Genomic DNA, 14,292 nt, shown 5'->3' on the forward strand with positions numbered 1-14,292 from the left:
ATGTTATCAGCATATCTTTTTTAAAAGATAGTCATCATAGGGAGTAAACAAAATTCATAGGGAGTAAACAAATTATGCAGATGCTCCATGTACGTCAGAGTTTCTCAACCTTGGCACTATTGACCTTTGGGGCAGAATGGCTCTTTATTGTGAGGGGACTGTCCCATGCATTGTAGGATGTTGAGCAAAATCCCTGGCCTCTACTCACTAGATGCCAGTAGCACCTTCCCCCTAGTCCAACAGCTCAGATTGTTTCCAGCTATTGCCGAATGTTCCCTTGGAGTGGGGTGGCAAAATTCCCCCTCGTTGAGAACTAATGCAAATGAAAGACATGGTGGTTTTTAGATTCATGACACATGATTGGATTATTTTTCAATGGTGAAGAAGAAATGCATGTTGATTATTTTTCTGTAGCATTCGAGTGTTCTTTATATGTCTATAGAATAAAGAGACAATTACAAAGAAATAATTTATAAAGAGTGGTATTCTGAACTTAATAAATAAATACTTTTTATTGTATCCTTTAGGAGGAATATTTCAATAGCAAGTTCCCCTCCTACTTGTTCTGTCTTTAGTGGTAATCAAAGGAAAGTATATAAAGATATTAACTGAATATCAACGGCTAATGATATAAAAGTATAAATAGAAATAGAAAATGAATTCTCCTCGAGGCAAAGAAAGATGAGAGACAGAGGACAAAGCAGGACAGAAAAAACAGATTTCTTCTACTCTATTTTATTAACTCATTTAATTAATTATGCTTCTTGCCATGGACCAGGACATTTTTACATTATTTTTGGTTGTCATATCATGTAATCCTCATAATTCAATTAGCAAGGTGCTATTAATATTTCCATTTTGCAGTCGTGGAAACTGAGGCATACCGAGGTTAAATAACTTGGAACAAAATCACACAGCTAGTAATTGACAGGGCCAGGCCATGCCTGATGCTACCTTCAGCTCCTGTATTTAAACCCCCTACTCCAGTCTATTTGTGCTTCATGTCTGCTTAGGTCAGACTCTCTGGGATGCAGGCTATAAAACAGCTTTGCCTGCATGAATTTGAAATGGGTTCTTGATATCTATTCTTATAGCACTGGGAAGGGAGTAAGACCAGGAAAGGGAGAAATTGAGCTGTGATGCATTTGCAGTAAAAACCTCAGCTAATACTATTAGATCTACAGTGGGGAATGGGAGGGTTCTGAGTTCTCCCACCTCAAGTTTAGGAATGAATCTTTCTATCAAATCATAGACTAGTTGCTCAATGGATGCTGTTTCCAGAAGGGGATGCTACTTTGGACATGGCAGTACTTTTCAGCCAAGGGCTGTGCTCAATTGAGAGCCATCACCTGGGAGGTCAAGTTCAATGAAACTGTGATCTCCGACTTTGCCCTGGTCAGTGAAGGAATAGAAAGGCATGACATTTGTACAGTGTGCTGGGGAAATGGAAGCAGCTAGTGGTAGCCAGAGAAAAAACGACCATGACATCCAACCACAGGTCCTACCTGGTCTTACAAGAATTGTGGTGAATCAAAGCAGTGCCATGCTATCACCCATTGTCCACTTGTGACCATGTCAGGGCAGATTTGTGGGGATGCACTGCAGTAAGGAACTCTCTGCCTAGGTCTCTGGGTGAGGCACCTCCTTCTGATTTAAAGTTTCCATCCACAGCTTAGTAGCCAGATCCCGGCCACAAAGTTCCCAGAAATATATTTTCCTTTTATAGGTTCCATTCCTTACTTGTATTTGTCAGTCCAGGAGGCCGGGGCAGTGGCCTGAAGGACCTTGGAAAAATTATCAATCACCGACCTAGATGTCAACTGCAAGAACGTGAGGGAAATCAGTCAGAATTGGCAATATCTCACAATTTCACTAATTTTCCCCAGTGTTAGTTTGAACCTGTTCAAACCAAGTGTTTCTGGATGGTGCTACCCCTCTTCAGTGTTGACTCGGTGACCCAAGATGTGCCTATCATGTGGCCCTGCAATCTTCAACACATGACTCCTAGGTTTTCCCGGGGACAGATTTCAATCCACAGTCATCTCCAGAAGTGTGGTTGCTTCTGTAGAGGAAATAGGTCCTTCCTGTGACTGAATTTGGTACCTTTATTTTCTTAAAACAAAATTAAACTCTCCAGTTTCTCTGGCAGTTCCGGGTTCAGATCCTCTTTGACCGTCACCTTGGACTCGGTGCTGGGTGACTTCGCCTGCAGTATCTTTACCCACGAGAAGAATGGGAGCCCTCCACAGAGTCCTGGTGTAGGCACCAGGGTTAGGACCACAAATGGTCCCTATAAATGTGGATGCATTTAAATGTGGAGAATTTAATAGGACCACAAATGGTCCCTATAAATGTGGAGAATGGGTCATACTGGTTAGCTTAGACCGAAGATTGTGAAAGTGGCTGGGGCTTATTGTGTTTTCTTCATTCACTCGGACCAGGCCTGTTGCTGAGGCATGGAGGCAGCCAAGTTTGAAATCATTCACTTGTCTGAAAACCATTTGTTGACAAGACCGCTCTTTCCCCATTAAATTTTTTTTTCGGCACCCTTATGAAAAATCAGTGGCCACGTAGTAATCCATGGTGTGCATGTGCCACATTTTCTTTATCCACCCTATCATTGATGGGCATTTGGGTTGGCCCCAAGTCTTTGCTATTGTGAACAGTTTGTCCTTTGCAGGGACATGGATGATGCTGGAAACCATCATTCTAAGCAAATTTACACAAGAACAGAAAAGTAAACATTGCATGTTCTCATTCATAAGTGGGAGTTGAACGAGAACACGTGGACACAGGGAGGGGAACATAACACACTGGGACTTGTTGGAGTGTGGTATGACACACAGTGCTCATCACAGCATGAAGAGAGAACAGTAGGGAAGGCAGCTGAGACAAAAGATGCCAACAAAGGCAGCTCTTCTGGACTCCCATGTAACTGAGATAATAGAGACCATAAGCCACTGTCTTTATTTGGGCATTAGAAAGTCTTACCAACCTTGTCCTGGGGCTTGGGGATTCAGCACCATATCACCAAGCACCTTGATCAGAATTCTTACATGGCTCATGGTAAAGAAAACCACAAAAGAAATAAGAATTCGGTTGAAATGTACTTTAATATATGTGCTGAGAATCCGTTCCTCAAAAGTAACTTTTATGGCAATGCCTGCCCAATACATACATACGTATACTCATCTAGGGAAGTATATTTTAATCTCAATTATTAATAATTCTTGTTTATTTTACTGACTATCTCTAAATGGGGAAGAAAGTTCACTTAATTACAGCTCAGTTTCCACCCTATTGTTGTTGAAACAAAGAAAGTCCCACTTTTTAAAAGTTTGGTTTTAGGTTTGTATGGTTAGGCTCGAGAAAAAAAATGAATATTAAAAACACGTTATACCGATTTTAGCTAAAATTACAGTATATTATAAAAACATAGTTTCTATATTGCTTTTCTGAATAAAAATACATGAAATTGCCTATTGACACTCAAAGTTGATTTCCTGTACTGGCAAATATCTAGTTATCAAATGATACAGTATAGAATAAGAGAATGGGTCATACTGGTTAGCTTAGACCGAAGATTGTGAAAGTGGCTGGGGCTTATTGTGTGTTCTTCATTCACTCATTAATCCATTCAACAAATGGTTGTCCTATTATGTGCGAGACATTGTGTCAAATGTGGTAGGAGATAAACACATCAAAATGAAAGGTCAAATTCACTTTTTGAAACTTTATACGTAAATATCAGTCTTAAGCTAATCCGAGGATAATACGGACTACTGTATGATCTTGTGCTATGAATACTATTCACCTGTAGGGTTCTTTATTTAAGTGTTCTTCCAGTTGTGTGTGATAATTACCTGCAGATAATCCAGTTGGAATAACTTTAAGTTGGGACCAAATAATCCCGATTAAATAGGTGTTTGAATGTGAAGAAAAGTTTTGACTATTTTTTGATGACCCTTAAAACATTAGTATCGTGTGCATGAAAAAAAGATTGACCAATATCATGTACTGGTGTAACATATATTAACATTTTAAGGATTATCAGAAAAACAATCATGCTCATTAATAATGAGTAAATATGTGAATATATTTCAGATAAAATTAAGTATACTTTTAAATTCTCCACTATTTCAAATTATTTATATCTAAAGAAAATAAAGAATAACAAAAACATCTATAAATATTTTTTTCAAGGTCAGCATTGAAGCATTTGGGATGGTTGCTTTTATTCAGATCTTAATGTGTTAATCTCAAAAAAATGCAAACACATGCAGGTTTCAGTGGAAAAGTTGATTTAAATCAAAGTAGAACAAATTACCTTTGTTTACCAACAGAAGTGAGTTGTAAGCATTTGTATGGAAAGCACACACTGTTGAAAAGGAAGGAAATGCAGCAGAAGATGAAAACTAGGTTGGCTCAGCGTTTTGCTTGGGAGTGGATGTTTTTGTAAAATGCGCAGAAGCCCTGATTGGTTTGTCTAAGTTATTTCTGGCAGCACTTAATCTTGTCAAGTTTCCTTTTGAAAGTTTAACAGCTGACATCTACAGCAAGAAGAGTGACAGAAATTGTCAGTTTTTGTTTTTAACTCCTGATGATATTCTTTTCTGTGGTTCATGAATTTGTTAGAGATTTTTGTTTTATGTAAAAAGAACCATGTTGAGCCTTTTAGAAAAAGGGTGTAAGAATATTGTTTGTTCCTAATCACAGTATGCTTTTTGTAGGGTAATATCAACTGGTCCATCTGTCTATGGAGAAGAACAAGAGGAATCGCTTTAGTGTGTAATTTATTTCTTTGGCACATGTTCTCAACGGTGACTGTATCACAGCTATCCAGTAGGCACACAATTAGTTTCTTTTGATTTTTGTTATACTTCAGATCATTTAGCAATTCATTTAGCATTTTCCCAGGGCAACAAAGTATCATGTGAACACCTTAGTTTATGTGAACTTGTGAACATATAACTGCCTCATTGAAGAGGGGCAATTCAAAAGCCACATTTAAACATTGCTAACTATCCACATATTGGAGAAAATATGCATTTAACTGGAGCGTCAGACATACCCGTCTGTAGCAGTTTGGTGGTGGTGCACAGGATTCCTCACAACTTCATTAGTGGGAGAGTAATTTGCAAAACAACATATTTAATTCCAACAACCTGAAACTTTGTAGTCTGCATTTCATTCAACCTAATTCTACACTTGGTCTATAATAATAGATGAGAGAAGTAGTAAACACCGAGAGTTTAAAATGACCCACATATTAAAGTTGATATAAGGAGCACAACTTTTGAAACTTACATGCTGTCACATAATGACAGCACTCTCAAATTCCCAAAACCCTAGAAGAATGCTTAGAGAAGCATTGGAAAGTACAATTAGAATTCATACAAGATCTATTCTAACAGACACTGTATTAAGTGTTTTGTATATGTTAACATGTGGTTCCCAGGACTTCCCTGAGAAAGCACTTTATTCCCACATTAAAGATGGAAAAAAAAAAACCAAGTCTAGAAGATCAGTAACTAAATTCAGATTATAAAACAATACATTAGGAGATTAGAATTTCAACCTAAATGCTTCACTCAGCTTTTCCCCTTTCCATGTTGTCTTATTTGTTTAGAATAAATGTGATGTGTCTTTTTATTTTTTTAAAAAAAGACTTTAAAATCCATGTAGTCCTAGAAGAAAACCTAGGTAATACTTTTCCCAGGACATAGGCATGGGCAAGGACTTCCTGTCTAAAACACCAAAAGCAATGGCAACAAAAGCCAAAATTGACAAATGGGATCTAACTAAACTAAAGAACTTCTACACAGCGAAAGAAACTACCATCAGAGTGAACAGGCAACCTACAGAATGGGAGAAAATTTTTGCAGTCTACTCATCTGACAAAGGGCTAATATCCAGAACCTATAAAGAACTCAATCAAATTTACAAGAAAGAAAAAAAAAACAACCCCATCAAAAAGCGGGCAAAGGATATGAACAGATACTTCTCAAAAGAAGACATTCATACAGCCAACAGACACATGAAAAAATGCTCATCACCACTCGCCATCAGAGAAATGCAAATCAAAACCACAAAGAGATACCATCTCACACCAGTTAGAATGGCAATCATTAAAAAATCTGGAAACAACAGATGCTGGAGAGGATGTGGAGAAATAGGAACACTTTTACACTGTTGGTGGGACTGTAAACTAGTTCAACCATTGTGGAAAACAGTGTGGGGATTCCTCAAGGATCTAGAACTAGAAATACCATTTGAGCCATCCATCCCATTACTGGGTATATACCCAAAGGATTATAAGTCATGCTGCTATAAAGACACATGCACACGTATGTTTACTGCGGTACTACTCACAATAGTAAAGACTTGGAATCAACCCAAATGTCCATCAGTGACAGACTGGATTAAGAAAATGGGGCACATACACCATGGAATACTATGCAGCCATAAAAAAGGATGAGTTCGTGTCCTTTGTGGGGACATGGATGTAGCTGGAAACCATCATTCTCAGCAAACTATCACAAAAACAGAAAACCAAATACTGCATGTTCTCACTCATAGGTGGGAATTGAACGATGAGATCACGTGGACACAGGAAGGGGAACGTCACACACTGGGTCTTATTGTGGGTGGCGGGGGAGGGATAGCTTTAGGAGATATACCTAATGTAAATGACGAGTTAATGGGTGCAGCACAACAACATGGCACATGTATACATATGTAACAAACCTGCACGTCGTGCACATGTACCCTAGAACTTAAAGTATAATAAAAATAAAAAATAAAAAATCCAAAAAGAAATCTGTATAGTATCTAGATTCTGTATTTTTAAATATTTCTTCCTTTTTTTTAACTGAATACTATAGATCTCTCAGAATTCATTCTGTAATCAAATAGTTATCAGATTACTGTAAACCTGTAAGTCTATGACTCCTGTATACCATTGAAGGGAGCCATTAGGTGCTAGATGTGCTATTTTTCATTCATTCTTTCAGAAGTGTTTAGAGTCCACCATGTGCTGCACATTGCATCAGGTCTTGAGACAGAGTCCCTGGTCCCACATGGTTAACCAGTTTTATTTAAAAACCTTTTTTAAACTTACAGAAACTTTAACTTTGTTTCTTCATTTTTCATGTAAAGCTTAATTTTATAAAACACACAAATACAAAAAATTTTAAGAGTTCTGGGCCGGGCGCGGTGGCTCAAGCCTGTAATCCCAGCACTTTGGGAGGCCGAGACAGGCGGATCATGAGGTCGGGAGATCGAGACCATCCTGGCAAACACGGTGAAACCCCGTCTCTACTTAAAAAAAAAAAAAAAAATACAAAAAATTAGCCGGATGAGGTGGCGGGCGCCTGTGGTCCCAGCAACTCGGGAGGCTGAGGCAGGAGAATGGCGTGGACCCGGGAGGGGGAGCTTGCAGTGAGCTGAGATCCGGCCACAGCACTCCAGCCTGGGCGGCAGAGCGAGGACTCCGTCTCAAAAAAAAAAAAAAAAAAAAGGTTCTGTATCACAAGAAATTAAATGGTATAAATATCTACTGCTTCATAGATTAAAGTTACACAAATTAAAATCTAATAATTGAAACTTCATTCAATATGGAAGCTATACAATGAAATAAATGACAAAAGCACCTACCAGAACATTTCACAGCTTATGAATTAGTTTTAGGATCTAAACAAAGATTCTGAGTATTCAGACTTCTGTTGTTGTATTTTATATTTATATATTGCTCTACCTGTACTGTGTAAAGTTACTTAGTAAAAATGTCTGATCTAAGAAAACATTTAGCTTTATAGCAAAAGTTTTTTCATCTACAGTTACTACCACCAAAGGAAGTAACATTACAACGCTGACAAAAATCTACCAGTTCTTTTTCAACAATGTGCAATCAGTTCATTACGTGGACTCTAAGGTAGGTCAAACAAGTACCAAAGAACAGAAAATTACACGCGGTTTAGTAAAGTATAATGTTGGGTTTTCCCATCTAAAAATTAACCAGTGAAATAAAATATCAACTGTGGTTGAGTTGGCTTCAGGAAAATCACATTTGAAAATTACAGTTGTATTATTTTCTTCATCTCATCCTCAGTCATTGACAGGAACTCGGTAGGCCACCATGCTATTTACTTTGTGGACTAGGTCGTAAATGCAGAAAGAGACTTCCTCAGAATTGGTCATTCGTCTTCCTATTTTTTAGGTACGACCAAATCTTTGTATAAACCAGTAGATCAAAAGAAGAAGGTCATTCCTCTTCCCAATTTTTCAGATACAACCACATATCTGTATAAATCAGTAGATCAAAAGAACAAACTTCCATCAGTAGCAGAAATGTCACTGTAGCTGTGATCTATGTGATTACTAAACAGATTTCATCCTGGATCGTTTTCTGAGACTGTCCTCTGGGCCCAAGATGATCTTTTACAGTCTCATCACACTTAGGGTCAAACTGCCGTCTTTCAAGGACCTCATCACTTTCAGTTGTTGAGATAACTCCAATCAGTTTCTGAACTGAAAGCTTGTATAGCCAATGCTTTAGTTATTCCACCAGGTTATTTAAGTATTTCGTGAGCTCAAGATTAGTAGTTACAAGCAAGGTGAGCCCGTAGTTCCACGCTGGAGTAAAGGTTCCAGATGGATATATGCCATGCTGATATAAAATGCTGTTTATGCCAGATGAGAACTTGACCACGATTTTGGTAGTTCTGCACAAGGTGATGTCCTATTCCCAGGAAAGCGTTAGTGCATGGACAGGCCTATGGACCAGGACACACACCTTTACCTGGCAGACAGCGTTCACAGGTCCCACTGCAGTTCTTGACCAATTGTTTCAAGAATTACCAGGTTAATAATTTTTTAACAATTAAATTTGAATTTTATCTCTCACCTTGCATTACAGTCAATCATGGAATAGTAAAATAATAGTTATTATGCTACAAAAAAATAAAGAAAAAAACTGGCCTAGACAGAAATCAGGTGAATACTTTTAGAATCTTGGATTGGTGGTAGACTTCCTAAATAAGTACCTAAATATGTCCATGAAGGAGAGAGTGTGTTTTGACTTCATACAGACTAAATTATGTATATTTTTAAAAGATCATAAAATTAATATGTGCAAAACCAGGAAAGATATTTATAACTTACGCTACACAAATGATTGATATTCTGAAATTATAAAGGGTTCTTAAATTTTTTAAAAAGATAGAAAATAGGACAAAGGACACAAATACTTCAAAAAATAAATTTAGAATGTCAAACCCATGGAAACATGTCTTGCTTGAACAACAAGCCAGGACATGAGAATGAAATCAGTGTGAGACAGTTTTGCGCTCCCTAGACTCACAATACAGAAACGGGTAACATCCAGCATCACTGGTGTGTCGTCAATCTCAGCCCAATCCCACTGCCTTAATTTGGTGTTGCGATTGACATTATTTGGATCCACAGTGCAGAATCCAACTTGCTGGCAAGGTATTGCTTACAGTCCCTGGAAACGTGGATCCTATTTTGTCCTGCAGAATAAATTATCAAAGGTGAAGAGGCTGAGTGACAGGGTCTGTTTTCCTCTTTGCTAATAATCCCGCAACACTCGCTTTGTGTTCCTTTCTGGAACTTAGATGTTAACAGAGATAGAGGAAAGGGGAGGTACATAATATGTGTACTTACACATTTTAATAATTCGGAGAACTCTTCTCCCCCTTTCTCACCCATACCGGAATTTTCTGGTTATAAGAACCTAATTGCAAACAACAGCATGCAAGTAAACATTGTTGAAGGTTATCAGTTATAAGCTACCTTGAACACTGAATTCTATTAACTTTCTAAAGATACTTTTGTATGTTTTCTGCCCAACAGAAATCTTTACTATTAGTTTTCTTTGTCAGGATCATACAACTGTTACAATCTCAACACTGTCAAGGGTATTTTGAAGTACTTTCCCTCTTTTGCTATGAGAAGCACACTTCTATTTATCACAGTTTGGGGTTGCATGATTTGAAGAACTATTCACTATATTATGATCATTTCAGCCAGAGGGGGAAAAGCCTTCTGTCAATTTATCTGCTACCTAAATGTTCAAAGTTGTAATTAGAAGGCAAGAATATAGAGAAAATGCATTTCAAAGATAAATCTAGTCACTGAGAAGTTCATCATATCTTATAATTTTCCCATCTCTACAGCAACTGTCAAATTCATGTCTGCCTACAAATTTAGAAACAGAAGAAATCATAGAAGGGCATAAAAAAAATCTGGCAGCAAGCCAAAAAAGGTATCTGACATTTGCATATTTGTTGTCAAAAATCTACAATACAATTGGACTCGAGTGTTGAAAAGCATGGAACTCTAATATGATTGGAATCTGGTGTTGAAAAGCATTGAACTCGTGAATATTTGTTCCAGTTTATTGTTACGTGAATGATCAGGGAGAGACAGAGCATAGGTAATTCTGCCTTTATTTGCCCAAGGCTCATTATAAGTTCAAAGTCAGTCATATAATTATGGTACCTTATATCAAGAAGGCCCAGCCCCAACTGTTCATCCTCCAGTCTTCCTCCTATAATTTAATATAACCATCATATATCCAGGTGCTCAGGAACAAAACCCTGGAAATAATAAAATCTAAATATAACCCCTTATCACCATCTTTATTCTAAACCTATTTCAAGCTACCAACACATCTTACCCTGATTAGCAGTTATCACAACCCATTAACCGGACTCACCATTTCTCCCTGGCCAACCCCTCCAGAGAAGCAATTTCTAAAGTTTTTAAAAGCATATATTGGATCTTACCCATCCCTAAAACTATCAACCTTGATAAAACTCTGCAAGAATTCTCATCCCATGATGGCCCCGTCAGCTTCCTGAATTCGGTTCTACTCTTCAGTTCTTTCTCCCATTATTCATTATGGTTTAAGCACATGGGCCTTCTCACTAGTCCTTAAATAAGCCCACCTTCTTCCCAACTTAGCACCTTTGCACATGATCAGCTTAATTTCGTCATTAAAGTCTCAGCTCAAATTTAAAGAGGCTTCTCTCAGGCGGGCACTGTGGCTCATGCCTGTAATCCCAACACTTTGGAAGACCAAGACAGGAGGATTGCTTGAGCTCAGAAGTTCAAGAGTAGCCTGGGCAGCATAGTGAGACCCCATCTCTACAAAAAAGTAAAACTAAATTTAAATGGGCATGGTGGTGTGTGCCTGTAGTCCCAGCTACTCAGGAGGCTGAAGTAAGAGGATTGCTTGAGTCCGGGGGGTTGAGACTCCAGTGAGCCATGATCGCACCATTGCATTCTAGCCTGAGCTACAGTGAGACACGGTATTGAAAACAAAACAAAAATAAGGAAAAGAAAAAGAGTAAAAGAAGGAAAGAGACCTCTCTCACAATTCCAGTTAAATAGTTCTCAATAGTCCCTCAGCAGTTATTATCACTTTTTCAGTTTCTTCACAGCGCTCATCACTGAAATGACCTCATTTGCTTATTGAACTGTTCATTTCTGGACTCCATCATGCTAGAATGAAACCTCCATCAGAGCACAGGCCTCTTTTTCCCCCTATGGCTGTATTCCACCTCTACCCTGTGCCTGGGATGTACGAGGTGCTCAAGGCATATCAATAAAATATACTTTTCATATCACAGATGTGAAATAAGATTCTTAGAGTTTATTAAAAATTTACTAAAGTTTTTCTCCTAAGAAATAGGCCGAGAAAAGAAATCCAGATTCCCTAAGTTGTATTCCAGTGCTCTTGTGGTCAGAGGAAAACCAGAATACCTTTTTTTTAGTTGCTTCATTTCATATGGGCGTTCACATTTGTTGAAGAATTACAGAGCTATAGAAACTGCCCAGAAAGATAATAAGGGAAACAAACAAAAAAAAAAATGTGAGCTTAAACCAATCATTCCTGAGCTTTTGACTATCAAATTTGATTTGAGTATAAAAGATAATGGGTCAAATCTATTATTCCCCACATTTATATACCCTAAAAACAGGGACTCTAAAGAAATAGAAAGTAGAGATTGTACAATTGAGCAGCACTGCTGTATGGAAGAGAGGTCCCTGTTGTTCTGGGTAGTCTATGTGAGTACAAAGAAGAAACTCCCTCCAGATGTTCTAGATGGTCTGCCCAATTATGAGAAAGAGCCTCACTCAAGTTGCTTCAGCAAGGGGAGGCTCATTTGAACGATGCATTGTTTAGAATGAGAATGTCAGTAGCAGACAAGGTAGTAACTATTGCACAGCTCTTTTAAAAAGTAAAGATTACATATGGAAGGTAGTGGTCATCTTTTTATTTTTATTTTTATTTTTTATTAATACTTTAAGTTCTAGGGTACATGTGCACAACGTGCAGGTTTGTTACATATGTATACTTATGCCATGTTGGTGTGCTGCACCCATCAACTTGTTAGCACCCATCAAGTCATCATTTATATCATGTATAACTCCCCAATGCAATCCCTTCCCCCTCCCCCCCCATGATAGGCCCCAGTGTGTGATGTTCCCCTTCCCGAGTCCAAGTGATCTCATTGTTCAGTTCCCACCTATGAGTGAGAACATGCGGTGTTTGGTTTTCTCTTCTTGTGATAGTTTGCTAAGAATGATGGTTTCCAGCTGCATCCATGTCCCTACAGAGGACGCAAACTCATCCTTTTTGATGGCTGCATAGTATTCCATGGTGCATATGTGCCACATTTTCTTAATCCAGTCTGTCACAGATGGACATTTGGGTTGATTCCAAGTCTTTGCTATTGTGAATAGTGCCGCAATAAACATACGTGTGCATGTGTCTTTGTAGTAGAATAATTTATAATCCTTTGGGTATATACCCAGTAGTGGGATGGCTGGGTCCTATGGTACATCTAGTTCTAGATCCTTGAGGAATTGCCATACTGTTTTCCATAATGGTTGAACTAGTTTACAATCCCACCAACAGTATAAAAGTGTTCCTATTTCTCCACATCCTCTCCAACACCTCATCTCTTACTATATTCTGTCCAGTACTCCTCTTTCAACTGCACAGCCGCCCATTAATTATCTCATGTGATTCAGGCGGTATTGTCAGTCACAGTGCTTTTTCCGTCTCCTGGCAAAAGCATGGCCTCTGACCCAGATTTAATTCATTGTGCTTTGTCACCTTTTAGTCTACTGTGATGAACCTAATGGGGGAGCATGTGACCAAACAGGACCAAATGGAACATTCATGAGATTTTTGACAGATTCTAGGAGACAGTGCCTCTCCATATATTCTCTGGAATCAATGAAAATGTAAGCCTGGATGGTGGGACTCATTATCATGGAGAAAAATTCCAAGAATGAAAGCAAGAACACAAAAGCAGAGCTCAGTGACGCACAGAAGAAGATGAAGGCATACTTATGGGGCGTGAACTTCTGGATCCCAATGCTCCTAAAGCCAAAACCATCTGCCTTGGAGCAGCTATGTAAATAAGAATTTGCCTTCCTGTGTGTGTGGCCTGATCTGTGCCTAGTTTGCAACTGACGAATTTTGACCTTGCACTTGTAACTTACAAGTTTAACATTGTACATCAAAAGAAGGATATATTTTGGATATTAAATGTTTATTTAAATGAAATTCTATACAGTAGGATGTACAGTGATATATCATTAGTCTTTGACATCTGTTGGTAGACAGTTTTATTCAGTTCATTGATTATTTTATTTAAGGTGTATATTCATTCATCGGAAAATCCAGGCTGACAAAAACTCAGATAAATTAATATCTATGCAATCACTGTATTTATAAGAAATAGGTTCTGTCTTATTGACCAATGGAAAAGGTGCAAAAAGAAATCGTACTAAATAAATGGGGTTCCTGTTCCAGATACTCTCTTCAAGACTGTATTTTTGTGGTTACAGGACTCAGGAAAGGTGATCTTCACTTTAATTCTAACAGACAAAGCTCAATTTCATCAGGGAAAAATAATTGTAAATCCTGATGATAAATCTCTCAGAGGAGTTTGCTGATTCAATACTTCAAGGCAACGAGTGTTCTGCCCTCAATTTTGTTTTTATTGTTTTTGAATGATTAATATACAGGCATTGACTAATAATTTCTTTTGCAGAATTGGATTATAATGTTATTGATGGATTTAGAAATGGGACTTGAAGATATATTATCATAACTGTAACGTTTAAAACATTAAGCCAGTGGGGCCAAAGGAGGGAAAAGTATACGTAAATCTGAAGCTCAACTTCAAAATAAGAATTATGTGTGACGACTTTGACAAAATAGTCAAAATGACAAATCCTTATTGGTAGCAG

General features: G+C 38.0%; 1 pseudogene; it reads right to left on the reverse strand.

Annotated features, from left to right (window-relative positions):
* Nucleotides 1-8,106: 8,106 nt before the first annotated feature.
* On the reverse strand, nucleotides 8,107-9,729 carry LOC117088621 (annotated as a pseudogene).
* Nucleotides 9,730-14,292: the final 4,563 nt, after the last annotated feature.

Source organism: Trachypithecus francoisi, unplaced genomic scaffold (genome assembly GCF_009764315.1).
Source record: "Trachypithecus francoisi isolate TF-2019V2 unplaced genomic scaffold, Tfra_2.0 Lachesis_group10, whole genome shotgun sequence".
In the NCBI taxonomy this organism is placed as follows: Eukaryota; Metazoa; Chordata; class Mammalia; order Primates; family Cercopithecidae; genus Trachypithecus; species Trachypithecus francoisi.